General features: G+C 42.8%; 1 long non-coding RNA gene and 1 pseudogene across 1 annotated transcript; one reads left to right on the top strand and one right to left on the bottom strand.

Moving 5' to 3' along the window:
• The first annotated feature begins 3394 nt into the window (after window positions 1-3394).
• LOC111247303 (toll-like receptor Tollo pseudogene) lies at window positions 3395-9077 on the top strand (annotated as a pseudogene).
• Window positions 9078-10782: 1705 nt separating this feature from the next.
• Window positions 10783-15801, bottom strand: LOC147756595 (uncharacterized). The gene is made up of 2 exons (XR_015322874.1): window positions 11677-15801; window positions 10783-11121 (listed from the first exon to the last, which is right to left on the bottom strand). It is a non-coding gene; the product is annotated as an uncharacterized LOC147756595 (long non-coding RNA).
• Window positions 15802-16893: the final 1092 nt, after the last annotated feature.

Below are 16893 nucleotides of genomic sequence, written 5' to 3'. Positions count from 1 at the left end.
GTAACCGGGGGCCTAGTGACCTGCCGTGGGCGTATTATAGTACTCTTTGCTCTCAATGGTTAGTCTTGCTCTTGGATTAATCGTCGAATCCTTAATTTTTTTTTTTTGATAAGCGGATGTTAATTAGGATTTTTTTTTGAAGCACTGCTTGTCTTGGTGTGACTAATCGAATGTATACAGAACTCGATGCTATTCAGAGTTTTGTACCTTGCACTTCTTTTGTTCTGACAACAATTAGCGATCCTCCTCAAAGTGGAATTGGCCAAACTGAGTGATTGAGTTAGCCATAAAAGCGCAGGGTTTGTACGGTCCGTACGAACGTTTCTATTTATTATAAACTAATTTTCAATAGTTGTTCAAATCTGTTTATTATTTAGAGGCTGGATTCCTGTAGAGGATGTGGTACCGTTTTTTAGATGGTATTGTACGGGAAATAAGCAACAAAGTTTATTTTACCAGCCTCAAATTAATGCGCGAGTTGTCAAACTCAATACACCGTTCAGTGGGCTACTTTTTAACCTGCTTATAACGAAAGTTAATTTTTTTTTTTATAAAAACATACCTCAGTTATAAATCTTACTGTTCCTGCAGTTCGTTTTTTCATACCAGAAATAGTTCTTCAGTGTATCTGTGTGTACTTATCTACGTTGCTCGTTATGATTTTCTCGTTATGGCGTCCTTTCTTTCAATTTCGCACAGTCTTTTCGTTAGAACTCATCAGCGACTATCAGTAGAATCAACCGGCGGATCAGTAGAAAAAGGACGAACGAAGAGGGTGCCCTGGCTATACGCAAGTTCTCGTGATTTGGTGGGTGCCTGCTCTGGCAATGGAGTGTCCAGCAGCCTTCACCAGCGTGTGGGCCCCGTCCTTATATTCAAAACAAGCGCCGAAGCCCACAGGGCGCTACTGACCAGGTGATGATGTCTTTTGAGCCTCTATCACCTTACGATCATCTCTTTCCTGTCTCTCATCTGGACGCACACACGCAATCGCCTACGGGGTTACGCGCATACAAACACACTTCTTCACGGAGTTTCGATGGCAGCAATAGCGGCCACAATAACAGGCGACATCAGATTTTGTTGACGGCCGATGAACGAAGGGCGAAATCTTCGAATCCTTCGTGATGAATTCGCACTAGCGGCCCGCGCATCTCGGTCAATAGCACCATCATCAAGGCATCAGCATTAGCGTAACTTCAACGGCATCAAGGGACGCCGGTTATCACCAACGTTTTAAGCATAACTTCAAATTGTAAAGAAAAAGCTTTTATCACTCAATCACCGTTTGTTTTTGTTGTTCATATCATTAGTACGGCCGTTTGCTGAAATTGGTGGTAATCGCTGTGAGCATCTGTAGTAACCATGAAACTTTCGCGTATCAGTACCTCTGGCCTACACATTATTGTCCTCCGTTTTGATACCGCTGTTCTTTCGATAACTGGCATAATTATTTCTCGAGTACTTACAATGGCAAATGAAGAAATGCACTGTGTTCTAGGCCCCTTGATTTCAAGGCGTTGCCGAACGTTTTCCTATGCTGACACGGTTAAGCCATCAGACCTTTATCGCTGTCAGTTTGATTTAGAATGTTGCTCGAACGGGCTTGACCAATGGTGATTGCCCCGTTGTCTACGAGGAACGGCTTAATTTTTCTAGCAGCTAGAACGGAATACGCTGATAAAGCGCGACAAGTTGGGAGGTGTCAATGTAACGGGTTTACGTTTGGCAATTCAGAAGTTGACGAGAAACTAAAAAGCATACTACAAGCAAACGTAACGATGCGCTATATGGCGGTGGCAGCCCTAGCAAGAGGCAGCTACACATATATGACGCCGCTGGCTGGTACCGTAATAAAGACGCACGTTGGAAAGCAGAAAATGCGCTATGTGAAGTTTTGAAATACGTTTGTAATCGTTGAAAAGTGTCTACCAAGATACGTTGATTAGTTACGCTACTTCTCGACCAATATTCTTTTTTTGGTGCCATTGTCTTGTCGCTCCGAAGGTCCCATCGGTTTTTCTTAATGTCAAATTTGAGATTTTTGCATGCGGTCATCTTATTGCTGTTTGTCCATCGTCAGGCGAAGTCTAACGTCAATCTAAAGCCAATGGTGTCTTTGGCATTGTTCAGTCAGCGATTTATGTACGCCGCCTGTACATAGATGAACGTTTAACGTATCTAGTATGTATGGCTAGTCGCAAGTGGCCATCTGTAACATCGTCGAACGGATGTTTTCTACGAAAAGCGACATCCCGCTCCGCGTACGATCAGCATGATGGTGGCGGGAATGGATAATTGCGCCTACGATGGGTGTCCCCAGATAACGTCACTCAAATGAAGATGATGATGTTATCGCTGCTCATACCAACGGCCGATATGGTCCTACGAAGGTAGCACTACTTAGTGCAAAAGCGATTTTCGGTTTCAACCGGATACGCGGAAAGCGCTCAGAACAAGAACTATGAAGAGAAAAGAAGGTTGGATGAGGAATATCAAGCTGAACTTTGAATGTCATCTTCGATTGATTAGGACAAATAACCACTGGTAGGCAATCTTCTACCATCAGATTAAGCAGTTGTCCTAAGTAAATCGCATTTGAATTACAACAATGGTCCAGAATTGAGCTTTTTTTAAAGCTAGAAAATATTTATTTCTACCAATCGATGAAACAAACGCTTCGATATTTGAAAATCCAAGTTAGTTGATACTAAGGTTCACTTATTTTTCGCGCTACCAATTTTTTTTCGAACAAAACCGTATCCAGTGGCCAATGACAGCCCATTGGTCTTCACGAATTACCCGTAGTATCTTGCTAGGCATCGAAATCGCATCTTTGCGTGTTATCCTGACGTGTTAGGCACGTACTTTTGACTTAAGTAAATTTCAAGGCACATGATATTCTCTCCAGTTGGTATGATAAGCATACATGGCCTGACATGCGACATATCATACAATTGCAAATTCATAAGCAAAAAAATCGGGTGCTAATCTTCGAAACAAATCAGTTTTGAAGCTGCTGAAGAAAAATTACCACTGTCTAATCTAACCGCCAAATACCTCATATAACAAAAAGACCAAGATTATATAGTACTATTTACACGCTTTCTCATTTATATTCTCGAAATTCCTGCATTTCAAGGATCAAGTGAACATGCCTGTACCTCGGTCACGCCGTGACATATACATAAGCACTTGGATACAGACCACTAAACCCCACGCTGATCCATCAATTACGGGAAGAACGCCTCTAGCACCAGCTCAGACTTGCGGCGAGAGCTTCTAGACAAGGACGCTCCCTCGCCTAACTACCCTCGCCTGTCCTTTCCGATTGTTCTCTCCCTACGGGTGAAGGGAGCAGCCACAGAAGCCATCTATCCGTCGTGAGGTGAATTCTCGGACCAGTTTCTAAGTGAGTTCAGTGGTGCCATGTGGTGATACACGCTCGATTGATAGCCAACAAGCAAACAACGAACTAGTCACCCAGAAAAGTAGCAAATATCCCTACGTATAACTAGTTTTGATGTAACTTACACATATCTCTTTAGCAATAACAGCTCTGTAGTATGTATGCTCGCTGTCTATAGATGTGGTTTTACTCGTGTGTCAGTGAAATCGCTTGGATAATTGAAAGGAAGGAGGTTGAAACACTACGGCAGCGATGCATGGTGTGGTTTCGGGATAATAAAAATCACACATCACAAGACTATCTGTAACCGAATCGTAATAGGAACATGAACATTTAAAATCCCCCCATATGGTCCTAACGAATTTGAGTGGGTTCCACCTACATCACAGAGTGTACTCTGTTCTTAACCATGTACATGCAGAACAGGATGGCTATAACAATGCGCGTACTTTTTACGGCATGGACGACGATGTATCTCATCCTGTTACCTGTCGGCATGACAGCACGCTACGTGCGTCCCGAAGACTGCACCTGGGAGCCGATGTCGGACACAGCCGGCATGTCAATGAAGTGCAGTATTCGTATTCTGCAAAGCGGGCTCAACCCAACGAACTTCTCCCTTATCATGCCCGAACACACAGTCGAACTGGCGATCCGTTGTGACGATCTTATGTTCCAGAGTGAGCTGGCAAACAGCTCATTTAAACATCTACATGGCCTGAAATCGCTTAATCTCGAGCGATGCAAGCTGAACCATTTACCGTCAAAAGCTTTTGAAGGCCTCGCCGACCTTAAACAACTCGTGGTGAAGACTTTTAATAGTGAGTGGAATCGGATGTCACTTAGCGTGTCTCCGTCGACATTCATACCACTTAAAGCAGTCGAATCAGTTGATCTCAGTGAAAACAATATTGAGTTACTTCCTTATGCTCTTCTTTGTGAACTCAATCATTTACGGTTCGTGAACCTATCGCGAAACGCTTTCGGGGACGTGCTCAACACAGGATTTTCCTCAAAATCACTCTGTAACCCGACTGTACGTGAGCTTGAGCTAGCTAACAACCGGTTGAAGGTACTTTCTGAACGTGGTTTTGCGTCATTGGCATACCTTGAAGAATTGCGATTGGATCATAACCAAATTTTTAGGGCTGAACCTGGTGCGCTAGCGGGCCTTAGCCAGCTAGAACGTTTAGATATGGCCCACAATACATTAATGTCACTGCCAACCAAGTTCTTCCAGTCGACTAACAAGCTTACCGAACTGTATCTTCGAAATAATTCGTTAGGTGCACTTCCCCCTGGTCTGTTCAATGGACTTAGCCAATTAACGATGCTTGACCTGGCTCACAATCAACTGTCATCTTTGGGGTGGCTGGGAGAGCCAAATAGTCTTGTCCAACTTTGCGTTCTCGATCTTAGCCATAACCAGCTAACGAGGTTGGATCCGAACCCATTTCGTACCCTTTCCAACCTACAGACACTTCAGTTACAAAATAACCTAATTGAATTTATCGCTGACAATACGTTTGCGAGGCTTAATAATCTACAGACACTGATCCTGAGCAATAACCGTCTTAAAAGTGTTGGACCGCATATGCTGGTGGGGCTGAGTGTCTCAGTAATAACACTTCAGCTGGACAACAATCGAATCGAAGCAATTCATACTGACGCCTTCGGAAACATATCAATGCTTCAGGAACTCAACTTGGCTGGAAACAAACTTGCTGCAGTACCAAACGTAGTCTCGTCTTTACACATGCTGCGCTCGCTTGATTTATCGGAAAATGAAATTCAGCAGGTAACTAACGCGTCCTATCAGGGCCTCAGTCAGCTGTACGCGCTCAACTTGATGGGAAACCAGATCGGCAACATAAGCCAAGGCGCTTTTAGCGATCTGAGGTCGGTTCGGATACTAAACCTGGCCGCGAACGGCATTCACAAGATTGAGCAGGCTACCTTTGATGACGTGTCCAATCTACATTATTTGCGTCTTGACTCGAACCTTATTGAAGACGTCAATGGTCTATTCAGCAATCTGCATGATCTCATAATGCTTAATATTTCGGTCAATCGAGTGCGATGGTTTGACTACGCCCAAATACCGCTAGGTCTTCAGTGGTTAGATATTCACGATAATCAGATTGAAGCACTAGGCAATTACTTCGAACTGGAACAGAGCTTGAAACTTCGCACAATCGATGCCTCGTTCAATAAGCTTACGTCGTTGGACTCGTCTTCTTTACCGAACAGTATAGAGATTGCGCTATTAGAAAACAATGATCTGAAGCTCATACGGCCATTTACGTTTCTCGGAAAGCAGAATCTTACGCGAGTTGATTTATCGAACAATAATTTGCAGCGATTGGAAATGACCACCTTCCGCCTTAGTGAGATTCCAGCCCACCGTCCTTTGCCTGAATTTGCCATTGCAAATAATCCGTATCTATGTGACTGCCATATGCAATGGCTCCAAGGCCTACAGAAGCCTAACCACTATCGGTACTATCCTCGGGTGGTCGACCTACACAGGGTTGAGTGCAAGCTGAGCTTTTCGAAAGACGGCCAACAGATACCCTTTCTTCAGGTGAAGCCATCACAGTTTCTCTGCGAGTATAAGAGTCATTGCTTTTCATTGTGCCATTGCTGTGATTTTGACGCGTGCGACTGCGAAATGGCCTGTCCCGATAGCTGCACATGTTATCACGACGAATCCTGGAATACCAACATCGTTGAATGTAGCGCTAGGAATTACAATGAAATCCCGACGAGGTTGCCAGCAGACGTAAGCGAGCTATACCTAGACGGCAATGACATTCCTGTGATTGGCCAGCAGGCATTCGCTGGTCGTAAGGCCCTGAGATCGATTTACCTCAATGACTCGGCCATCGTCACCATTCAAAACCAGTCATTGGACGGCCTTACAGAACTATCCGAGCTTCACCTTGAAAACAACCAGCTCTCGGTGTTACACGGACATGAATTTCACGCGCTTTCAAAGCTGAAAAAACTGTATCTTTCCAACAATCAGCTAAGTTATGTGTCGAATATGACGTTTGCGCATTTGAAGGGTCTCGAAGTGCTTTACCTTGATCGCAACTATTTGACCAAAATCTTTGTGTGGAGTCTCCAGTACAACTCGCGTCTTGCCGATGTCCAAATGGCCGGCAATCCGTGGTCGTGTGAGTGCCACTTTATTCAACAGTATCAGCAGTTCCTCCACGAGCGTGGGGAGATCGTACGGGATAGCTACGATCTAGCATGTTTGTACAATGAGACAACGGCACTGGTTTTGTGGGCGCTAAACGCAACTGAGTGCTTCAACCCATCAGAGGTGACTTCGCTCGTTGGGCAATTCCAGTTTCGTCGGATCGACGATATCGTCCCGCTACTCGTCACCATCGGAGCTCTTTGCGTGGTGCTCGTCATAGTGACGTTAGCTCTAATCATCTATCGGCATCAGATGAGCGTATGGTTCTTCACTCGCTACGGCGTGCGCATGTTTCATCGAGCACCCGCCGAAGAGGAGAAGCTGTTCGATGCTTTTGTATCGTACAGCAAAAACGACGAAGCCTTCGTCGCTCAGATACTCGCCCCAGAGTTGGAATGCGGCAAGCCCCCCTACCGGCTCTGTCTGCACTATCGTGATCTGCCTATGGCCGGCGGCTACCTGAGTGATGCGATCCAGGAGGCAGTGGAGAGTTCCCGGAGAACGATCGTCATCCTCTCCGAGCATTTCTTGCAGAGCGAGTGGTGCCGCTACGAGTTCAAGTCAGCTCACCACGAGGTACTAAACAATGGCAGCAATCATAAACTGATCGTAATTTTTCTTGGCCGGGTGTCATATCGCGAGTTAGACCCTGACATTCGCATGTGGCTGAAACACAGCGAGTTCTTGCACTGGGGTGAAAAGAACTTCTGGGATAAACTTCGTTATGCGATGCCGTCGGATGCGCCTCGCCACCGCAAGCTCATGCGTTCTGATCTAACATCAGTAGCCGTGCATATCTGACAGGAGGATAAGCCCGGCAGCCTCTGGCAGCAGGAACAACAAGTTGCTTCAACTTTACCAGTTCCCGCTGCTTTGTATCCATGGGGCGTTTCGCTGACAACAACCTCTTTATCCGAGGTAGTCCACCCAGTGAACGTACTACCTTCAGGAAATATGGTCTTCAGAAGCCAACCTGCTTCTGTTGTCACACCATTTACTCAGCAAGACAACGACTTTGCCCACCCCGTCTATCCCTGTGATGATTTCAATAATGATGCCAGCTATCCGACCATTGAAGAAGCTGTCTATGAAATTTTGCCTGAGTGAAGTTGGCCACGACGATGGCAAATATCGAATGTAAATAGGTGAATGCTCGAATACATCATCTAATTAATAATGTATGATATAACGATTAATGTAAAGATGTAAAGGTTGTTGACCACTGGTGCCTGGAGAACTTGCGCATGACAGCGCAAACATGACGAATTGCTAGCATGAACAACCTTATAAACAGATAACGCTTACTTGTTGAATCTTTCCATACTCTAAGTCAGTCTGTGAATGAAAGCGAAGACCTAAAAGGTTGAGAGAATGCAAGAAAGAGAAAAAAACAAATTACATGAAAGGTTACCTATGGTATGGTAGAAAATGAAACAATGACAGATTTGGAAAAGTAGGACACAGATGTAAAGGTCTATGCATCACGTATTTTTACAAGAGCCTTTATTCTGCTGACGAAGAAGATGTAAAATGACAAACGCTTGGTAACCGCACTGTACATTGACAATGTATATATTATTATAAGACAAGCAAAAAAAAAAAAAAAGAGAGACAAAAGAGAGACCAAGATCTCTGCAAACCTGTGACCAACGTGTACGTCAATGACATAATACTGTACAGGAATGCCAACAAAAACTCTTAGATAAATGGAAGAACTGCATAGATTTGGCTAATATAGCAGATTTCCTTTCAGTATATCTCTGTGATAGCGTGTGTGCGCACTTCAAACAAGGCCACGATACACGAGGCACTGCGTCATCCGAATATCGTCTTTGCTTTGTTTTCTTTATTTTAGTAGGGAGATCATTGTATTTTTAGGTTTCTATTTCCTCTAACGAACTTGACTGATTATTTTATACCAATAACAAGCTGTAAATTATCATAGGAATGTTTTGCCATGTACGAAACCCTCGTCACGTAAAATGGTCTTCCCCTGTTACGCAGCATCCCTCTCCAAGAGGAACCTCATACACTGAATTTATATAAAAGCTTAATGAGAACGCCTTGGTGAATTTTCCGACGGGTATTTATTTCAAAGTTTCGTCATGACTAAGTATTTCGAGCTTGGCACAGTCCACGTGCAGGAGGCTCAGTTCAATTTTAATTAGGTAAAATAGAATGTAAACAAATGCGGGGCGAAAGATTAGAGGGCAAACGCTTGATTGGTTCCGCCTGCGAAAACCGTTACAAATTCAATTGAATGCATGACAAATCGGGGTCCATTTCCACCTGTAATGTGGTCTGTGCTTAGTGTCATTTTTAAATCCGCATCTTGATATAATATAATTTCTACCCATTTTGCACACACAATTAAATAGAAAAAGACTCGTGTTCATGTAAGCGGAGGAAAAACGCAAAATGTAAAAAATCCTAAATAAAAATAATATAGTGAAATCGACAGCAATGTACTTTTGTGAAAAGAAAACACCCATATGTGTTCCCTATGAGGCTTAGGATCTGCAGATATAGAATATCTTTTGATTGTTCGGATTATTATAGTATTTCAGATTGAATTTTATCACGCTGATTAGAGAAGGAAAATAAGTTGGGCTATATATATGTACAAAGATTGACGAGTTTATTTGACCAGGATGGGAATGCCCCCATCTTAGTTTGCTTCATGTCAACAGACGATTTCTACGGAGGAGGATAGCATAGAATCGATTGTTTCTAGTTATCTGCAATATTTTTTTTAGTGAGCAGTATATGTTTGGTTTACAAAGGTATGGTAATAGCTGTCATAGGTAAATATATCCGCAGAGTTTTAAACGGAGGACCGTATTTGAGATCCTCGATGTCCATCGCCCACAAACATCGTAGTCGACAAGGCATAGAAACAGGAAAAGGAGATGAATGAGCCTTATGTTGTGAGGGTAGAAAAACGATTTTTTTTAAATATCAAGAGCGATAATGTCTTGCCTGGATCTCTCAATGTAAAGAAATCTCTTTATTAACGACGTTAAATACTCAATCACTGACTAGTTGAGCTAAGCTTTACAATAAACAGGATTCGAGCGTATAGAATTCCCCGGAAGATAATTATGGTCGAATAGTAGTAAATATCCATCTTGCCATGACGTAATAGGGCATATCCTGAAGCACCAGGATACAGAATATACAAGTACTTTAGAACTTAGCAGGAATAGCGATACTGTAAGTGATGAGCAAGCCGTTCAGTAAAAATAAAGTAGCGCTGGAATCAAACAACTATTATAATGTGAGTAACATTGAACAAGTTCCTTTTCCAGTTGTTGTTGTAGACGTCTCAGTTAGGTCAGCGTTATACTTTTCCTTTTGGCGACTATAAATTTATACCTTATTCGAAGTTAAATGACCTACAGCATGTAATGTAATGTTGTTCCTTGTCGCAGTACAGAAGGCCAGGGTCGGTATATATGGGGTTAGCGTAGTCTTGAAAAGAGTCTCGTGAACTTTGCCGCATAGCTGATCGTGGTTTTGCTGTATGATCTCGTGCAACGGTAAGTGAATCCCTTTCCGTTTTCTATCGTACTCCACTTATGTGCCTACGCGTAGAATATACACGCACGTATAAATATCCTGAATAACGATCTGGAGAGGAGCATCAGCACTATATCCTGTCGAATCTTATCTAGTCGAGGTCGGTATCTTTTTGTCGGAGTAGGGAATTGAATGTCGCACTTCCCCAACGGAAATCCAACCGGAAACGTATCCAAAAACCAAAGGTGGCTTTGACTTACGGTTGACAGAACGACGTCGTTTCCTCCGTAGGACCTCACCGAGGCGAACATACAGGTCGCTATCGGTTATGTTTGTAGGCTACCGCAGCCAAGAAAAAGAGAAAGACTTGATTACGTTTGAGAATCGTATAACAGACACAATATCCCAGATGACATCTTTATACCGAGAAGTTAACCGCTGTAGTTGGTAATAAGGGACCTAGCTATTGAAAAATCTAGAAGTATAGTGTGCTGCACAGCTCGACCTTTAAGCGCAATTTTTAAGGACTCCAGGTCAAACAACATTTTCCCCTAGGTTTCGCCTGCCTATACCTCAGAATATACCAAGATTAAAAAAGGGGTGGAATCTCGTATAGTAAACAACTTGTCGACTAAACAAGTGAACATTATACAGAAGACAAAAGAATAATAATTTATTTTGTTAACGAATTTAAGAAGCAAAATGTTAGAGGTGGAGTTGTTAGTATCATTAGCAGGTTATAGCTCAGTTCTGCCGAGAACTGGGCATTTCTTATTATCTAGATAGAAATTTATTAATTGTGTAGCGTAATGAAACAAGATATACTGTGAGCTCTATTGTATACGATTTCCGACAATTCTACAACACTGATACTTGAACCGATACTTTAAACGAGCGCCAACGATGTACTTCTATTTGCCTCTATAGAGGTCAATGGTCTTCCATGGGCACTTTGGCCGCATTCTTAACTATTACCGAGACCTTCCTGCAATACAAAAACAGTGAAGGTGATAATAACATTCAATTGACAGGGTCTTTTAATGACGGCTCCATTAAGTATTTGTAGTAGCTTTTTTCAACAAAAGGGGTCAGTAGTCATTTCTGAATAGGCCCACTGTTGTTAATTTAGTCTTAAAATAAATAGAACTGTTTCTACATTGAAACTAATTCCGTCGTCTTACTACCATCATACTGATAAATTCAACGGTTTGGGTAATCAGAAGCTGTTAGATAAAAAGGCTTCTGCACAAAACGCGTCGTCCTATTTCGTTATTAGTTTTTCCACATCTTGCTCGTTGGACATTGATTGTATCTACCTGTTAAGATTTGTTTTGCTTTATTGAAAGCCAAATTAGAAAATATCTGTATTTGAACTAGTAAAAACAACGCACGATTCGAAGACGCTAGCTACAGTCTTTGTACATACCTGGTCCACATATAATTAACTACAATTGGCCCATTTAGCAAATTACATTGGCCAATTTAATCGTTTCACTATTCGGGGAGGATGGTTCAACTGCGAACGGGAAAATGAACTTACCGTAACTTATTCATGTATGTCCAGTATCCATGTGCCTCGTCCAACCAACAAGATACAGTAAGACCTATTTTTATAGATACGGAACAGGAACTCAAATCGAACAGATGCACGCGATTTTCCGTTTAACCGATACTCGTACTTTGACTCGCCGAATTCAGTTCATACATGCCACGAAATCAACTCAAGGATATATCAACTTTCTAGCATACGAGGCCTGATGACTTTTAGTTTTTCTCAATCGATTTCGATCCCCTTCCGATTTCACGCGTAGTCTACATTCAATTTCACAGGTGCAGATAGTAAAGAATCCACGTTCTATAAACGACATCAGCAAGCGTTGGGGTGCTGTGGCGTGACTAGTTTATCAGACGTAACCTGCAACATCAGCTCGCGAAAACTTTAAGAACAGTTAGTACAGAATCCCGCAAAAATCAAGTTGGTGCTCTAGGACACGGGGCTGCGCCCACTGGAGTGCCATCATACACATACGTTCAATATATATGTATTCATGTTAATTGATTCAGTAGTAGCTAGCTTAGCTATGACTCTATATAAATCAGTTTCACACCCATAGAATTGTCCTTCTTGAGATAGCTTCTATCCCTGTTGACGCCCAACGAAACGCTCTTCTCTCTGATCGATATACAGCTGTTTCGGGTGTACACTCATCTAATCATTCTCGGAAAACAACCCGCAGAGTCCACAAATTTATTTCTGTTTTAGCGATATCCAGGTGCGTCGACAACGCTAACGTAACAAATAACGTATCAGGGCAAGCAGAAGTCAAAAAAGTCGACGATTTGTAAATAAATCTGTTTGACGTCATGTTAAAGGACGTGACCCTAGCAAGTGTGAATGTACTAATTACTGATAGCGATTTTTTGACTAAGAAATAAACTAAAATTTAACGCTAAAACATAATGCTATTTTATTCCTTTTTTTTTTTTACTGCTGTCTCTAGTAGCAATATAGGGCTGATTTCTTTGGATCTACAGTGCTTGGCAGGCAACCCGCCAATCCTAACAGCAAATGTGTCACGGCACTGAAGTTGATGGAGCGGATCGAAGAAAATTATAAGTATTACTCAACATAGTTGAGTCAATGTCAACCGACCAGGCGAAGTTCTAATCACACTCATAGCAAGCCCCGGTCAAATGGTTAATTCATACCCTAAAAAATAGCTAAAAATAGCTGCCAAGCTACATGAATGTCAAGCGAAGAAATTGGGACTACGTAGTCTAACAGTACGTTATACCCATACTATTTATAGCTACTACTATTTATAAAATGTAAGTCGGCTTTTTTAACTTTATCCACACGTATGTCCGTTAACTTCCGTACCAATACGTACTATTAAACAGACGTCTGTTTTATGTCTCTGTGCGTGTATGTGCATGCATTCGTGTTTGCAGCTGGTGAGCAGATTCGCTCATTTACCAGCTCGTACAAACTGGAACGTCGTAGGACAATGAAATCAGCAACAGATCATTTTTTGTTGTATGTCTATCCGCTATATCGATGAACGATGCTGCCTTTACCTAGCCGCCACAGCTGGAGGTCTTCCAGCTGCGGCGCGAGCCTGGTATATACATATGTACACTGATAGGCACCGCGTAAGCATGCTTTATGTACGGTGGTGGACGCCACAGCCAGTCGAAATCTCAAAAAGAAAACTATCAGATCTCTCTCTGTCAATCATCCTCCCAGCAGTGGTATATACGATGTAGACGTACACACAAGTTCACTCGCACAAAATTCGCAGATTTGTACGTATCTATCACATAAGCAAGCAAAAAAAGACAGAGATTCGTATAGAAGACAAATGTACTAAAAAAATACCGATTACGCATGTGGACCCCCTACATGAAGAAGACAGATTTTTTACAGTTTCATTTTCGGAAGGGACGGGAAAAAATGCGTCACGTAGATACCAATAAATAAATAGAAATGCAGACTCATTCATATACGTTGTGCCCAAAATTGTCATGAAACGTTGGTGGCCAATATGAGGACATACACGGATACGTTGCAAAAACACTATTTTACATATTTTGGAAGAGATTTTCTTCTCGTTTCGATACAGAGGGTTTTCAATGTCTTGGTGGCCTTAGCCTTGAATAACATGGTTGAATATTAAGTGTCCTATAAGACCTGGTAACAAAAACAAATAAAAATTTCTATAGAGGAACACGCGTTTGAATGGGGACTATCACCTTCACAAGCCCTGTGTTATAGAATACTTGTACTAGAATCGCTACGTCGATACCATAATAAACGTTCAGCACACTTGTACAAGTGGCACCCTAAAAAAAACATGTTGAACCCCCACCGTCAACGCGAGTTGAGAACCTACAGCCAATAGGAGTGGTTTGTACTTAGGGAATATATGCGTACTTATGAACGTATAACTGAACCTATTGTTTTCACCAAAGTTTTCTAGCCACTTATTCATCTTCTCGATGGCGCCGACTGTATGGCGTATTGTACCGTCTTACCATTTCATGTGATACCCAAGCACAAATACGGAAATTCTTCAGAAGAACTTCTCATTCTAAGCGGTCTTCTTGTCCTGACTTTTCTACGCAACCATTGTAACTGTCGGTGTAAGCTGTTCACGTACAATACGCGGGTCACGTGTAGAAAAGATCGATTGGTACAATTTCTCTACCTTATAGGTAACGCCGGGTGCCAACAATCTTCTGCCGACATTGGACGTCATCAATAACTACCCCCCAGATATATAATGCTAGACCTGGACACTATCGGTGTCTTCGTGGATGTCCTTCTACAGTGGACACGAAGAGCCTACCAGGCGTAACTAGACCGCCTGGGAAGGTCCAAGGCAGCTAGTGTCCACCTGACAAGAGTGTGATCTGCGGTTTTTGGAATAGGAGGCAAAGCGCAGAAATAAGTACGTCTCGGAGAGACCAAAGACTGATGGGGTGGTCACCCCTCTCCGAGTGTACAAGTTGGCGTTGAGTGGGCAGGACATTTTCGTACTGAGTATACAAAAGGTCGAACGTGCGTGGCCACTATGTTTACTGCGATACTACTAAATCATTCGATTAAACTTAAGGTGGCCAGATTCAGCCGCGTCACCGTTGACGCCACAGGCTGTTACTCTCGGGGATTTGTAACTTTACATAGGCAATGGCTCCCGTTTGTTACCTAGCACTGTTATTGACTGACGCATTCCTACCGCCCCGTGCCCCTGTCAACAGCAAAGATCTGATTCGTTAACAGTGTTTTTTTTATAATTTTGGAGTGGGCCGTGATTGCTGCTCGAGATGCCCTGCTTTTGTCTTTAACAAAAAGTGCTTTTAACAAGCGTCTCACTCATGACTGTGGGTGACACCACGTTTAGATTAGAATTCCGTTCGATTAGAAGATTCTCTTCTATAAGGCCAAGAAGAGAAGCCAAGCGCTCAGGGAAGACGTGATCAGTGGCAAGGTAGCAAACAGCAATAAAGAATCATAGACCGCTGCGATAAAATTCGAGTAGTCATGTTTGGCTATCGCGGGTTTACTGCCGACCGACTGAGAAATTCCGCCGGCCCTTATAGCCCCCTTCCGCGACAAGCAGAATAATGCAGTGTAAAAGATTTAAATGGCAGTTCTATCAAGGCGTCTTCAATGACATCGCTCGACGATGTTGAAACTTGCAAATCCGCATCTTTAAAATAACGTTATCAAACTCCCCCAGATTGGGTCCCACTTCGATGTATTTATGTGTCTTTTTAACAGATTCGAACATTCGGCGTTGACAGCACATACGTGCACCCACGCTGACGCCGGTGACAGAGTCGACTGAAAATGTTGACCATATTTGAGTTCAGTGTTTGGTCTTCCTTTTCTGTTTTCGACTCCGGCTGTTGTTTTACATACCCGTTTATGTTAAGAAATGAGATCTTTCTGTTAGCCCAAAAAGCCTTTACAACTTATGATTCCCGCACTGCTTGATTCGATTATGCTAATTGTTTGTTTCATTATTTTTCATATTTCAGGTAGTATACTGACGTGCCGCGGTCAAGTATGTATACACTAATACATATCAACCCGCGCTCTCCTTCATAAGTGCGCCCAGAGACCCCCAACCCGAAATCTATGTGCTCTCCTCAACGCTGGCAGCACATAAATGCATTGACAGGCTTCGCACGCGGATTGTTTGGAACAGCACGTCTACTCTACGCGGGGCGGGGGACGGTGAGGGCAGGCGCTAGAAGAAGCTGAAATAGCTGCTTGCCTGAATAAGACTGAATAGACTTTTGAGTCGGCTGTTCCAAAAGGTAGCCTCACAAAGCTGGTACTGCAGGTCGATTCCTCCTTAGATCAAGACTTTAGCGGAAAAGGTTCGAAAAGGTTCCACATCACCAACGTCAGAGTTCACCAGAGCGGCAGCAACACCGGCCTAGCTTGAGCGCATGTGAAACGGTTAGGATACAGGACACCCGTTTCCCGTCGGTAAGAGGTTTCACTCGTTGTGTAGAGCGGCCAGCTGGTGAAATCACCCAGGCGAATACCTTCTAGAGATAGGGCAAGCTAAGGGCTTTAGAAAGATCTGAATGAAATTCAGAAGAGAACTGGCTACGGAGTTTCTTTAAGAGCAACAGTTTAATGGAACTGCCTTGCAGAATACAGGTATATACAGTAAGGCTTTTTTTGTGAGTGATATCACACGTGTTTAAAAAGATACGTTTCTTACAACCTAATTGCTGATGCTGGCCAAGTCCACCATCAAAGGCATACCCGTTATTTTTTCCAACCGTACACTCTGATAAGTTTGTAAATAGACTTTTTCGAAGGTTTATTAACATTAATTCAAGCGAAAACTGTTATACTTCTGAAAACAACCCATACTCATTGTATGTATTTCAACCGAGTAAGCATATTAAGAGGCAAATGATTAGCGTTGATCGGAACACAACGTGTTCTTACATCCTATATCGTCCGTAACCTGCATGGAAACGTTTTTGTGGCTTTAAGAAAAGCAACATCATGATTCAAGAAGTGAGTGATAGGAAATTCGGCAAGTTGCTACCGGAACCAGTTTCGTATTCTTCAATGGAATCATTTTTTATGTTGGACAAGACACTGTCGCCACACTAAGTCGAAGAGAGTCAAGTGGAGACCCAACTCTCGATACTAATTAGTGGCGTTCCCGCTACGCTCTGCAGAAACCTCAAACCGCTATAAAAAGACAACCTACTGGGAGGCACC

This window comes from Varroa destructor, unplaced genomic scaffold (genome assembly GCF_002443255.2).
Source record: "Varroa destructor unplaced genomic scaffold, Vdes_3.0 BEIS01000003.1, whole genome shotgun sequence".
NCBI lineage: Eukaryota > Metazoa > Arthropoda > Arachnida > Mesostigmata > Varroidae > Varroa > Varroa destructor.
This window is presented reverse-complemented; position numbering and strand designations above follow the sequence as displayed.